At 41.0% G+C, this 13,986-nt stretch overlaps 1 protein-coding gene across 1 annotated transcript in view; it reads right to left on the reverse strand.

Moving 5' to 3' along the window:
- TENM3 (teneurin transmembrane protein 3) overlaps nt 1-13,986 on the reverse strand; it is a 2,451,411-nt gene that overhangs the window by 944,208 nt on the left and 1,493,217 nt on the right. The gene's annotated exons all lie outside the window — the stretch shown is intronic.

Consider the following 13,986-nt stretch of genomic DNA (forward strand, 5'->3'; position numbering starts at 1 on the left):
ATTTGTTTTTGGAAGTTTACAAAGGAGACCACATTGTACTGCCTATAAGTATAGGTTGTGGGATCCCTCCAGGAGAGTCTGGAACTTGACCTGGCCAGATGTTAGGACATGCTGGATGCTGCCTCACCTGAGCTGCACTGTGGGCTTCATGGAAATATGAGTAAGAGAAGTACCTACCTACAGAGAGGACCTGAATATGAAATGAGTTAACCTCTATCCGATACCTGGAACGGTCCTGGCACTCTCAATGTTACCTACTAGTAGAATTATCTCACTTTAAAAAAAGAAAAATAATAATAATGAAGGTCCCTTGGGGATAAAAATACATTATATGTTTATTAAAAAAATAAATAAATTAAAAAAATATATAATGAAGGTCCATGGGACACCATAAAAATTACAAGTAGACCAACAGCTTAGAGGGTAAGCAACTTATATCACCCCGGGGTCCTTCCTGTTTCTCTAGCAGAAGTAGGAGGTTGAGAGCAAAAGAGGGAATGGCAGGTGGTAACTGTGTAGGCGGCATGTGGAAAGAGAAGTTCCAGAGGGCACCGCTGACGTGACCGGCAACGGGGTCTTGTAGGGAGGCTGAAAACTCAGTTTCAGCCCTGGAGCTGTTGAAGCCCTGTACTAGCATGGCGTGGCCAAGCATAGAAGCCGAGGGGTAAACTTGAGCCTCTGTAGAGACATCTATGATGGTAATGGTGATACCTAGTACAGGTTATCACTCTAGGCACTTTTCATGTTTAGTTCATGGAAACTTCACCCCAGTAGTCTTCTAGAGTAGGCACCATTATTATCCCTGATAAAAGATGAAGAAACCAGGGTACAGAAATAGCAAGAAACTTGTCCCAGTGGTTCAACTCATCAGATATCATTCTCTTAACCGGCACCCTAAATTAGCTAAGATATATCAAGGGATTATGATATTATTCAAAGAGTGAAAAATGCCATCTCCCTGAAAATTGAAGTCATTAAGGAGAATGGTGGTGGGAAAGAATGAGACACTGAAATTATCAGGAAAGATAAGAATTGCTAGGGGAGGCAGAAGGTGGCACTGAAAACTGAATTTTCAATTCTCCATGAAATTGAAAGGAAATCAAATCCTGGAAACTGGGGCAGGCCAGTCTGTCAAAGACTGTGGCAGTTGTGAGTCATGGGGATCAAGGAAGATCTGACATTCCCTCTCTTGCACATTTCTTCCCAGCCTGCATCCCCTGCCCTCAGAGGGAATGTTGGAGTCAAACTTCATTCTACAAATGTTGTCACTTAATTTTGAAGGACATTCTGCCCATCTTTGCTTGCTCAAATCACATGGCACTTTGAGGCTAAGATAAATTTATGGTCCACAAAACTTTTCCCAGTACCCCTATTTAGAATTAACTTTCCCAACTCTGAGTTCCCCAAACTCTATTTTATACTATTCCCCCCTGCCCAAAACTGTAAGTTCATTGATGAGAATGGACACAAGGGACATGCGGTGGCCAGGAGAGATCAAGGATGAAGGAGTAGAGAGAAGGGGAGAAAAAATTTGAGGAAAATATTGGAGAGTCTTCAATTATTTATGCTATAATTTTGATGAATTTTTAACACCATTATGTTAGAATGCATGATTGCCCCAAACCCGTGTGCATTTGGAGAAATTCAAGCAGTTGCTGCTGTGTTAAGGAAGGGAATATGCAGAGCCCAGGAGAAAGGCAACCCTCATTTCTACTAGCCAATGGCCTGTAGAGACAGTCAAACTAGGAATAATACTGGTTGACTTGAAGGCACTTCAGGGACTGAGAGATGAAGCTTTCTACAAGGAACATCATCCAACCCCCTGGAAAAGGTCCATGAAGCAGAACATTTGTTTGAGAGGTCACCAATAGCTAGTAATAATTTTTTCGGATCTTGTTGAAAACAAAAGTTTTAAATACTTTTACTAATAAGAAATTGGTCCAGGATAACAGAAAAAGGAAGACAAAAACAAAGCTTTGTGGGCCAAGTTATCAGTACTGGGTGGGTTCTAGGCTTAGGATACAGTTGCTTTCTACGACTATGAGAGTTTTCCATCTTCATCTTTTATCTTTAATTGGTCTCTGACTATTTATAACCAGTACTGTTTCTCAGAAGTTGAGCATCTCTCCTTTTTCTACCCTGTGTTAATAGAAAATATGAGAGGGTAAAAGAGTAATTCTAAGGGGGCAGAAAGGCCTCTTAGAATAAATTGGGCAGAATCAATGTGTAAAACCCTTCAAGGAGAAGAATATAAAGCACTTAGTTGTTTATTGTTCGGCGACTTAGCCCTTTCATTATGTGGCTGACATGAGACACATATGGTTCAATTGTTTTGGGTCTTCACAAGACTAAAATTATTCAGTAGGAAGCATACATTAAATTCATGACACGATGCCCTAATGGGAGAATAGAGTCCTTGGTCTATGCCCAGGCCAAGGTCAGAAAGAAAGTCCCACGCTCAGATTCCTGGGATGTCAATCTCCCAGGGAAAGGGGACAAGGATCTTAGTTCAAAAGCTGCACAAAGAAGTGATGAGATAATACGACGATTGCGGAACACACATGGCATTAATCATGGTGGTAAACACAGTTCACGGTCTACATACATTCAAGGAGGAGGGCCCATGGATTTTTTTCAGGTTTTCAAAATCGAGTGAAAATAACTCGGTCATTTTAGCCCCCTTACACAATGTATCACGCAAACTCAGCATTAAATAAAAATGTTGGGGGACAAAAAATCACCACTTTATTTAGCTTTGCGTCGACATGGAAAATAAAATAATTCAGCCTATATAAGCCAGAGTGGATAAACAGTCCATTTGAATTTTGAAATAAACATACCTTACCATGAATCAACTTAAGGTAACAAATCATAGCATTGGGAGAATTGCAGTCATGTCACATTCTTTGCCCTTTTGGCCACTAGACTTTCAGATCATCCAGAAAACTGGGATCATTTCTCCAAAAAGAAGTGATGTTACTATAGGAAAGACTTTGAAACTATTAGAGTCCATTATCTCAAACACTATCACTTTGATAAAGCCAAGCTCAGGAACCACAAGGCAGAATGAGTGTCTTTATAAATGTCCACTCCTTATCTGACTGTGAAATGTGTCCTTCTCGGACTTTCTAAAGGGCTCTTTAGGGAGAAGAAACTGACAGAAGACAGAGGGAAAAATCCAGTCAATGTTTTAAGGACTTGTTAAAAGAAAGTCTCTCCTTTTATTAACCTTTGGGAAAAACAAAAACAAACAAAAATCCCCAAATAACGACAACAACAACATCAACAACAACAAAAACCCTTCATTAAATACAAAAACTTAGAGCAACCCTCGGGAGGAGACCCTGGTAACTGTTATCTCCCAAGGTAACAATATCAGCATATCAGTAATCTCAGTAATCGGTTTTCTGAATTTTAATGATAGTTTTCAAACAGGGCTCAGGATTCAGTAGGGGCCCGTAAAATGTTACATTCTCCACGCTAAGGATTTCTCTCTCTTTTGGTACACGTCTCTCATTAGAGCTTTGCTCCAGATATTAGTGCAAAGACTGAATCACACCAAACTTTTAGAACCGCAGCTTTTAAGAAGTAGGGAGGAAAGGAGCTCTGTGCAGAAATTAAAAGGGGATTCTGTCAAGCTTTGTCTACACCATTTCTCAACTTAGTATGGAAAGATTACACGAGAAGACAACTTTCCGAATATCGCCATTTTCCAAGTTTGCTCTTTCCAGAAGCCATTTGGATCATGGTATAAGAAGGTGTGGATATTATTTTTATTTTCCTAAAGAGCCAGCTCACAAGAATGTGCTGGAATAAGATCAAGAAAAAAAACACCGTCACCCTGGATATTAAAATCAATTTCGGGTCACTGAAAATTTTCATCACCACATAAGTAATAGAGCATTTTGCTTGTAAAGTTTAAAAATTACCACGTTCCTTTCATTGATAGACTTAAATTTGGGGTCCGTGCTTCACTTCTTGTTTCTACTGACTAGAACACACATGCGTGGTGCTTTCAGAAGCTCCTTGCCTTCCCAGCAGATGAAAATAGAATCATTTGTGCCAATGTTCGAGTACAAAGTAAGATAGAGCAGGGATAAAATTTAATCTTTAGAAATACAGACCTTTAAAACATTTGACATAATAAAAAATATACTGAATATGAGCTTTTTATATTAGTTGCTATAAATTAATCCATCCATAATGCCTCAACAGGTACAAAACATATTGAATGAGGGATTTTTCCAGTAATGTAAGAGGCACCGAGCAGATGTGCTTTGTACCAAACGATTTCATATTTCAATGTGACAAAATAGATGAGCCACATAAAGCCTAATTTCAGTTGCAAATTGCAAGCTGGAATAAGTTCCAGAATAGTAAACAATTAGCTGCTTTATTTTCTTTTTAATAAGACTAAATTACCAGATAATATCTACTGGCATCAACTTGGCTAATAAAAATCTGTTTAATAGGATTTGCCATTTTTCCAATTGCTATCATGATCAGCTTTGCATTTTGATTATCTCTAAACTTTGCCTCAATTTTCTCATAGAAAAGCTCTCCGTGGTAATTGCTTTAACATTTATTCCAGGTCAAGTGGTTAAGTATGAATAATGATCTGTCAAAAATGTACAGTAATGCCGTCAATAGAGCAATTACCATTTAGCTGGAGATTATTATGGCAAAAGAGCACATTAACTGGGCACAATAAACAGAACAACAGAGAAAAAGGGGGCAAAGGGACTGACTGTTTGCAAACCCTGTGTGTGTTGGATGTGCTCCTGACAGATACTGCTTTCAAGACCGATTAGCCATACCCCCCCGCCCCGATGGTGTTCCCTGTACAGAATGAATTAGGAACTTTTCATTACTGATAAAAGGAAAACAAATATTTACACAGCTTACATTTAATATTCCCAAAAAGGTTGTCTCGCTACCTCTTCTGCAATGGTGTTTATTTCTATTATTCCTCTTCTCTCCCAGGAAGGCCCACCGCAGGGCGGTATTAGTTGTCTATTTTAGTGAATCGCTGATTAAATTAATGCTAATGGGAGGTGACAACACCTGCTTTTGTTGTCAATATTACTACAAAGGCCCAATTTTTCAAAGTGTCTTTCTGGAGAAGAGGCAGTGAATAAGGCTGTAACTCAATACAGTGCTACTTCGGGGAAAAAGGTGATAAAAAGGAAATATGTTTACCCAGGCAACATATCGTTGTTGGGTTGCGACTCCCTTAATATCTGGGACTAAGGGGAACCCTTCCAACCGGTAGTCAACAGCAGGTGGAAAACGCTTCTTACTCAGAGGTAACGTCATGGTTAGTAACTCAGGCTAGCTAAACATCTCAGCATTCTTCCCAGAGAGCCTTCCTGCAATCCGGGAACAGGTCGATGTCACTCTACCTTAACACTGTCACTGGCTGATGTTTACCTCCAAGGGACATGGTCAGATTGTGATTTTAATGCACAGGCACTCAGGAAAGTGGCCACGGGTCACCGAAACGATTGACGTTCACTCACTCCTCACTCACTCGGGTGATTCTGTGATCCTACTCTGTCGAGAAGATGGCTCTGAGGATCGATCGGGAGTCACCCAAATTTGGGATGCAGTCTCATGGTTCCATCCCTCAGCAGCTGTGGCTTTAGACAACTTCTTTCACCTAAATCTCTGTGTTCTCCTCCATGAGGTGGGCGGTGGTGCAGTGGGCGCACTCTGCAGACACAATGACGTCATGAGCATGGCGTCAGGTAGAGTGTCCAACTCCTAGGAAATGTTTCATAAATGCTCTCTTGTCAACAGTGCTATGGAAGCTAGAGTCAATATGACAAAACTCTGTCTTTGGAGAGCTTCAGACAGGCATTGGATGCGACCAGTCATGGCAGGCTGTATGGGATGAGGTCATTAGTGATGGGGGTGGGGTGGGAAGGAAAGAAGTCCCAGAGGAGTCCAACAAAGCTTTCCCTCCCGGTCAAGGTCGTCCCCCACGCTGCAGCTACTGCTCGCCCTCTCTGCTTCAGCCAATGCTCACCTGTATTAAGGTTTATTTCAGTCTCAATTTTTCACTTCTCTACCACTTACTCACTGACTCCACCAATCTTCCCAAATACTTGTTGACACGTGATGTCTTATTCTAACACGTAGTAAGAAAGGAGCTGCACAACCAGATAAGTTAGGAAAACACTGGGTTGCATGAGGTTCATTGTTCCCTATGCAATTTCTTGTGTATTTCTTAAACTAGCGTGGGTAATACGTTGCCAGGAAGGGAAGGGGTCTGTGGTGTGTTCCAAATCCACTGGACTATAGAACGATTTTCTTCCTGATATACGTCACCTGCCTAATACTCTGAGGAGAAAACCAAGGCTACGTTGGTCCTCTAAACCATTCCCATCCCGGTTGCGGCTGCATTTAAGTCTAACAATTTCTTCATCTCTTCTCCCTTTTTGTTCTGGTTACTAAGAGCACGGGCTATGGAGCTGGACGCCCTGTTAGTATCTTCGTGTTTCGGGTTCCTCAACTATAATGCAGAAGTCATGATAAACGTGACCTCACGGCATTGTTATAAGGCAAAACTAGTGAGGAGCTTAGAAAAAACAAAACAAAACCTGTCTGTGCTGAGATCTAAATATTTAGTTATTTTCCTGCCCTTCCTTCTTCCCTTGGCTTCCTTGAGATCTCTCTCCAGGCATTGCATTCTTGTCAGTCTTCCATGATCTCCTTGCCCACCCTTGAATTCCATTCAGAGTTTTCTACTCTTTCCTTTTTACATTTTCCCAGGATGAACAACCCAGAAAAGAAATCAATGATCAGCTCCTCCCTGTTTCCTAAATATTTACCCTTGCCTCTCAGTTTATATTTAAAACTATGTGGGTAAATGTTTTCAAAACTGAACTCAGATCCTTCCCAGTCTTTCACGGAGCCATCTACCTCTGCATCTCCTTCTGTGTTCTCGAGGTCAGTCATGGCATCGCTATCCATTCAATTTCCATCCAGAAATGTGAGATCAATCCCTGACTCCTTCCGTTCTCCGGCTGTCCCTGAGCAATGGCCAGCCAGGTCATTCAACAGACCCACTTTTCTCCATATCTCCATATGTTCTGCTCTTCCTTCATTCTAATCAGTCTCCCTGACTCTTGGTTAAATCCTTTATTTATGGTGCTACCTGTCAATCTCTCCATTCCAGCTCCCGGAGGATGTGGTTTGAATGTCTTGCTGTTGCTTCTAAGTCCCCTTGTTGGCGGGCTTCTGCTGCAGGCTGCCGGATCACACAACTGATTCTGCCTCTCCCACACTGTGGGGTATTTACTAGGCAGGAGTCTATCTGCTCACATTTTTTGCACCTAGTTGTGGCGTATGTCTAGGTTCTGGTTGATGGGATGATGGAAGTGATGTGTTCTGCTGCTAAGGCTTGTCCCTAAAATGACTGGCTATAAGCCCACAGGTCCCCTTCTGGAATGTTTCTGGAAGAAAAGGATAAGAACTGGACCATCAGCCTTGGACCCAGAGATGGAAACTCTCATGTCAAGGAGATCAGAGGCCCCTTATGTACATTATCACCCCTGATTTGCTCATCTCTGGACCATGACACAAGGGAGAAAGAAGCTCCTGGAAGATTTACACACTTTGTCTTGTAACCTTTTCATTATTGAAGCATAGACACTACCATGATTAATCTGTCCCCTAAGTCTTGTTACTCCTTCACTTCAGCTCCAATAAACTTTCAGTTCCTCAAAAGTGCCACACACTTGATCACTTCTGGATTTGGCATATATTGTTCTTTCTTTTTGGCTAATATTTCCTCTTTTCTCCCTTTCCCTTTGAGTATATTCTTCAGATGTTTGTAGAATGACACCAGTTCTAGGAAATCCTCAAGGACTGTCCCTTCCCAAACTGTGACAAGGACATCTGCCATGCACTCCCAAGGCCCCTGGTGCTTCACCAGCCATAGCACTGACCCGCCATTTTTTCAATCATTTGTTCAGCTATCTCCAGTGTTGGGGGTAGGTCTTGTCAACACAGGGGTCCATTATCTCTCTGTTTTCTCCCTTTTGCTTCACATAGTATCTGGTCCATCACAGATCCTCCACACGTCTTTATTGTATCAAACTCAATTCAGACTCAGCTTGAATGAAACCAAGTTTGTTATCTTCTCTCTTTAGCCTCATACTGTTTTCTCCCTTGTGATTTCTGTTTTAGGTAATGGTAATTCCAACTCTCTAGATATATCCAAATAGAGAATGTAGTGACTCACTTCGATGCCATCCTTTTCCTTGCTCCTCCCTCTAAATGTACACCAAGTTATTTTATTTTATTATTTTTTTTAAGATTTTATTTATTTATTTGACAGAGATCACAAGTAGGCAGAGATACAGGCAGAGAGAGAGAATGGAGGAAACAGGCTTCCTGCTGAGCAGAGAGCCTGATGTGGGGCTCGATCCCAGGGTCCTGAGATCATGACCTGAGCCAAAGGCAGAGGCTTTAACCCAGGCGTCCCACCAAGTTATTTTAAAGACATCTCTGAAATGCCTCCTAAGTAATCTTGGCTTTTGATCCCTAGTGTCACATTTCTCCTTTACCTGAACTACTCCAGCACCTGTTTCCCTTTGACGGTCCCCAAGGCTGCTCTTCCTGGGTCCAGCCCTTCCTCCCTAATGATCACAGCTGATTACACTCATAGTGTTACATATCTCTAGCTACTTTCTAGTGCAAACACTTGAAAATGGCTAATGATCTATTTCTCTTTAAACCTGGTCTCACTTGATATTTCTACATTTATCTCCTTCCTGATCTTGATCTAGGGCAGTGGTTGTCTCACTCTGAGCTGAAGGAGCTTGTTAAAAATGAGAACTCTTAAATCCTGAGGACGGAGATTGGGGGAGGGGAGGTTGGAATTGGTGTCAGCCAAGGAATCTGCATTGTAAGGAATGTGAGTGAATGATCTGAGGATCCCTGAGAAATGGTGGTTTGGCCAAAGTAAACTTCTGGAGGCAACCCAGATGAATCCATGAGGCCATTTCACATCAATGAGCACACGGCCTTTCATTTCCTGGAAATATTATTTTCCTCCAATCAAGCTCAAATGTCTCAAAACTCAGTGGAGTTTTACTTACTCTAGCAGAGTAATTACAAAGGCCAGATCGCTGAAGTCGAAAATGTCTCAGGTCATGAATTCAGATGGTCTTTTTTTTTTTTTTTTAAAGGCAAGATAGAATCAGAAAAGGTTTTGGGGCATAGAACTGAGATATTTCGAACCTGTGTTAAGAATATTAATCTGGAGGGTGCCTGGGTGGTTCAGTTGGTTGAGCGACTGCCTTCAGCTCAGGTCATGATCCCGGACTTCCAGGATCGAGTCCCGCATCGGGCTCCCGGCTCCTTGGGGAGTCTGCTTCTCCCTCTGACCCTCTCCTCTCTCATGCTCTCTCTCACTCATTCTCTCTCAAATAAATAAATAAAATCATTTTTTAAAAAAAGAATATTCATCTGGAAGCAGTATGTGGGGAAAAGGACAAAACTAAAAGACTAGCTATAAAGAGTTCTTATCATTCTTAGAAAGGGATTTTAAAAAGACAAAAAAAAAAAAAAAAGGAAGGAAGGAAAGAAAGAAGGAAAAAAGAGGGGGAAGTAAGAAAGTAAGACTAAGGGATACCTCTTAGTTTTCCCATCTGAAGTTTTGGAGAAATGGTGGTGCCAGCAAAAGAGAGGCAGGCATAAAGACCGCAGCAACAACAATGAAAATAATAGCCTAGACCAGTGATTCTCAAAGAGTGATTCCTGGAGGAGTATCTTTGCTTGTTAGAAATGCAAATTATAACAAGTGAGAAAAAGTAACTGCTAGAAAGGCAAACTGTCAGTCCATTTAATAGACAACTTTAGATACAAATTATTATTTGTCTGAATCTTTCTTTGCACCATGTTGTGTTGGGGAAATGCAGGTACACGTTGTGCCTGTCTTGGAGAGAAGATTAAAGCCCCCTTAGTCTGCAAAGAGAGCCCATCAAGTGTCATGGCTCCTCACAGCCTTTCGAAGTCATCTCAGAGCAGCAGGCTGACACTCAAGGTCCTCAGTCTCCACATGAGCAGACCTCTCTGCTTTTCTGATCTCTCAGAATGAGTCCTTTCTTTTAACTTTCTTCCATCATGCACTGCTTATCCTAAAATCTGCTGTCTGCTTAGATGCCTTCTGCTGGCTGACAATCACCAGCCGCTCTATCTACCCACTCCCTCTCATCTTTCTTCCACCAGCATCGTCTTCATAGATACCATATGTTGGTGGTTGTCTTTTTAAAAGATTTTATTTATTTGACAGAGAGAGAGAGAGAGAGAGAGAGAGAGAGAGGGAGCGCACACACAGGGGAGCAGCAGAGGGAGAGGGAGAAGCAGACCCCTGCTGAGCAGAGAGTCGGATGTGACCTGGGGCTCGATCCCAGGATGATGACCAGAGCCAAAGGCAGACACTTAACCGATTGAGACACCGAGGTGCAACTTTTTGTTTTGTTTTTTTTTTTTTTAAGATTTTAAAGATTTTATTTATTTATTTGACAGAGAGAGAGAGAAAGAGACCGAGAGAGAGAGCATACAAGCAAGGGGAGCAGAAATTTGTCAGTTGTTTTCCATGGTTAAGACACTGTGTTAAACCTTCAAATCCATTAGCTCCCTTAGTATTTGCAAGAAAACTATGAGGAGATATTATTGTTCAGAGCTCATTTCTGGTAGCTTCTTTTTCAAGAGACCTCCTTTAACCAACTGAACCCTAGGAATGTCCCCTTCTGAGAAGAAAGAAAGGAAGGAAGGAAGGAAGGAAGGAAGGAAGGAAGGAAAGAAAGAAAGAAAGAAAGAAAAAAAGAAAGAAAGAGTAAGAGAGGGAAAGAAAGGGAGAAGGAGAGAGGGAGGAATAGAGGGAAGAAAGGCAGGCAGGCAGGAAAGAAGAAAAGCAAATGCAAATTCTTGGGTCCTATCCCAGATCTACTGAATTAGAAACTCTGGGGGCGGGGCCAACAATCTGCGTTCTCACATGTGCTCCAGGTGATACTGAAACATGCTGACATCTGGAAAATGCTGGCCAGGACGAAATGCTCCATGCAAGCAGGCCCCCAGCCAGTGCCCTCCCTCGAGGCACCCCCATGGTCTGGTACAGTGCCTGCCTTAGAGTAGCACCTCATAAATAACTACAGAGTGAACTCATAATACGAGCTACCAATTTCCAAGTTCTTACCATGTGTTAGGCTGTGTGCTACATTATTGTAGGTCCATGAAATACTCATCCTCACAAGAATCTAATGAAGGAAGCTCTTTCTTTTTATTTTCACAAAAGAGAACACTTTTAGAGAGGTTGAAAATCTTGGTGAAGACCCCTTGTTAGTAGAGTAGTAAAAACTGAGGTAGAACGCAAGTCTTCACACTTGAGAAACTGGGGAACTATTCATTCCAAAATGTTGTTTGGGATCGAAGGGAATAAGTTTGTTTTTGGAAATCCTTATTCTTTCCCCCCCCCATTTTAGCAGAGTATAAAGTAAGGGTTTTTGTTTTGTTTTGTTTTTGTGTTTATGTTTTAAAGATTGGGAAGTTTAGGGTATGTTTCCAGGCCAAGGGGCTTGAACAAAGACACAGAAATCACTGGACATACTGAAGATTTATGGGGAAGAAAAGGTGATTCATAAAACGATGCAGGAACGGCAGGAGTCCACACATTCAGTTAATACGGAGTAGCTTCTGTAAGTCCAAGCATCGTGCTAGATAATGGAAATGAAAGTATAAATATGATGTAGAGACATTTGGGGGCAAAAATGAAGAATGATGACATTGGTCACATCATTTGGCTTTTGTCTTAATAAAGCAGGAGATTGTGCTCCTTTGTGGACAGAGTGCAGGGGATGAAGAGGAAAATGTGTGGATGAAAAGGGTCAAAGCATTTAGGACAGCCTGTATATCTTAGGGTGGCCGCACTGACTTCTGCAGAAGTGCAACATTGTTATTGGTCCAATAATGATGACTTTGGAAACCTTCCCCTTTGAAGAAATGTCAGAATGAATTATGGGCTTCCTTCAACCATGTCCTGTAGAAGACCACAACATCCTGAGGTTCATGTTTTTGTTTTTCCTCAAAGTGCTGACAGTTTGCCAAAAGGGGGAAAAATGGGATTAAAAGACGAGCAACAATTTGATTCTATGCACAAGATGACCAAGTGAATGCTAAATAATGATTTTGTGTAATACAATATCAACTATTATAGCAAACAAGTATTTTATCCAGATGTAAAAAGGAAAATAGAAAGCTAATCTCTACATAAACGTTTGAAAAAATATTTGAAGTGAAAACCCTAATTAAAATGACCCAGGCTGGGCGGCCTGGGTGGTTCAGTTGTTAAGCATCTGGCTTGGGCTCAGGGCATGAATCACAGGGTCCTGGGATCGAGCCCTGTGTCAGGCTTTCTGCTCAGCGGGAAGCCTGCTTCTCCCTCTCCCACTACCCCTGCTTGTGTTCCCTCTCTTACGGTCTCTCTCTCTTTGTCAAATAAATAAATAAAATCTTAAAAAAAAAAAAAAAAAAAAAAGGACCCGGGTTCATTTGTGTAAGGTTTTTTTTTGTGTGTGTTTTGTCTTGTGTGGTTTTTGTTTTGTTTTGTTTTTTGTCAGTTAAAGTACAAAAATAGGAAGATCAGTCTGATTCTGATAGAAGTTCTGTTTGGAACAGATATTAGGACTATTCTATGATATGCTACTGCAGAACAAGTCCAGATAACACATGAGACACAACACTATCTTAATCATATTAGTTCTGAAAATTCTAGAAGTTCAGAGTTCCTGTGATGCTGGTTTGTTTTTTGTATTTGCTCGCAGGACTAATAGAGTCCTCCCTCTCTAGGGTGAGTCACAGAGATGTTGACACCAGATTGAAATCATATACTGCTGCTTTTTATTACATTGGATTTTTATTTAAAATGATGTACTTACTTCTGTTCGTTTTGGAAAACAGTTCCCATTGATTTCATCTAAATTCTGATATCCATGTTCCTTTGTAATCTTTAAATTAATACCATCTTTAATTGTAATCTTTAAATTAATACCATCAATAGAAGTTTCAAATTTTATTCTGTACTCATTAACTGTAGATTAGTATTTTCTTTCACTTTGATCCTTTTTATTCCTAAACTGTCATCTTCAGGGTTCTGGATGGGGAGACACACAACTTCCTCATTAGAAGGCAGGAGAAAGCCCCTGTATGCTAAGGAATTGCAAGTGGGAACAAAGAACTGAACAGTGGCTCTTAAGACGGCTGTTTATGAAATAATAAATTGCCCTTTTGTAGGCTGGCATATGGATGTTATAATTCAAATATGAATCAGAGTAAATATAAGAGTACCACTGTTGGTTATCTTTCCAAACACTACATAACATTTTGATTTAAAAATAGGAATTTGACATTTGCCCCATGAGCACCATTAAATGTACTATCCTTCTCTCCAACACTTGTCTTACCCCTCATTCTATTGATGTTAATTCTTAAGGAAAGTTCTAGATTTCTGTTGCTCCCTTAATAGTAGTAAAGGACATCCAGGGTCTGTACACTTTACTCGGTCACCATATATTTTCTTTTGCATGTTAAGCCAGAACAATCTATTACAACTGCTAGTAATGGGGAGCTGTAGGATTACAGGTGATAAGGAAACAAAGTGGCGGTAGCCATGACAACTGGGACAGTCAGCGCGAAAATGGATAATGAACATCCAGTTTTCAAATGATAAGGTTGGGGGCAAGGAGCGTTCCAAAGGAGAAGTTTCTCAGCAAGTGGAAAAGGCTTAACAAGACCCGCATTGCTACACTGTAACAGAGGAACACAATAAATGACCACAAATACCATAAGAGTATGTGCACTGCTTTCCCACTGCTTCCTCACATTTTCTTCTTTAATTTGAGTTCTGAAGCAGAACTGTATGAGGTTCTAATGGGTGGGGTTACAAAGGAGACTTTGTTGACTCGTGTAGGTTTCTGA

Source organism: Mustela nivalis, assembly GCF_964662115.1.
Source record: "Mustela nivalis genome assembly, chromosome: 20".
NCBI lineage: Eukaryota > Metazoa > Chordata > Mammalia > Carnivora > Mustelidae > Mustela > Mustela nivalis.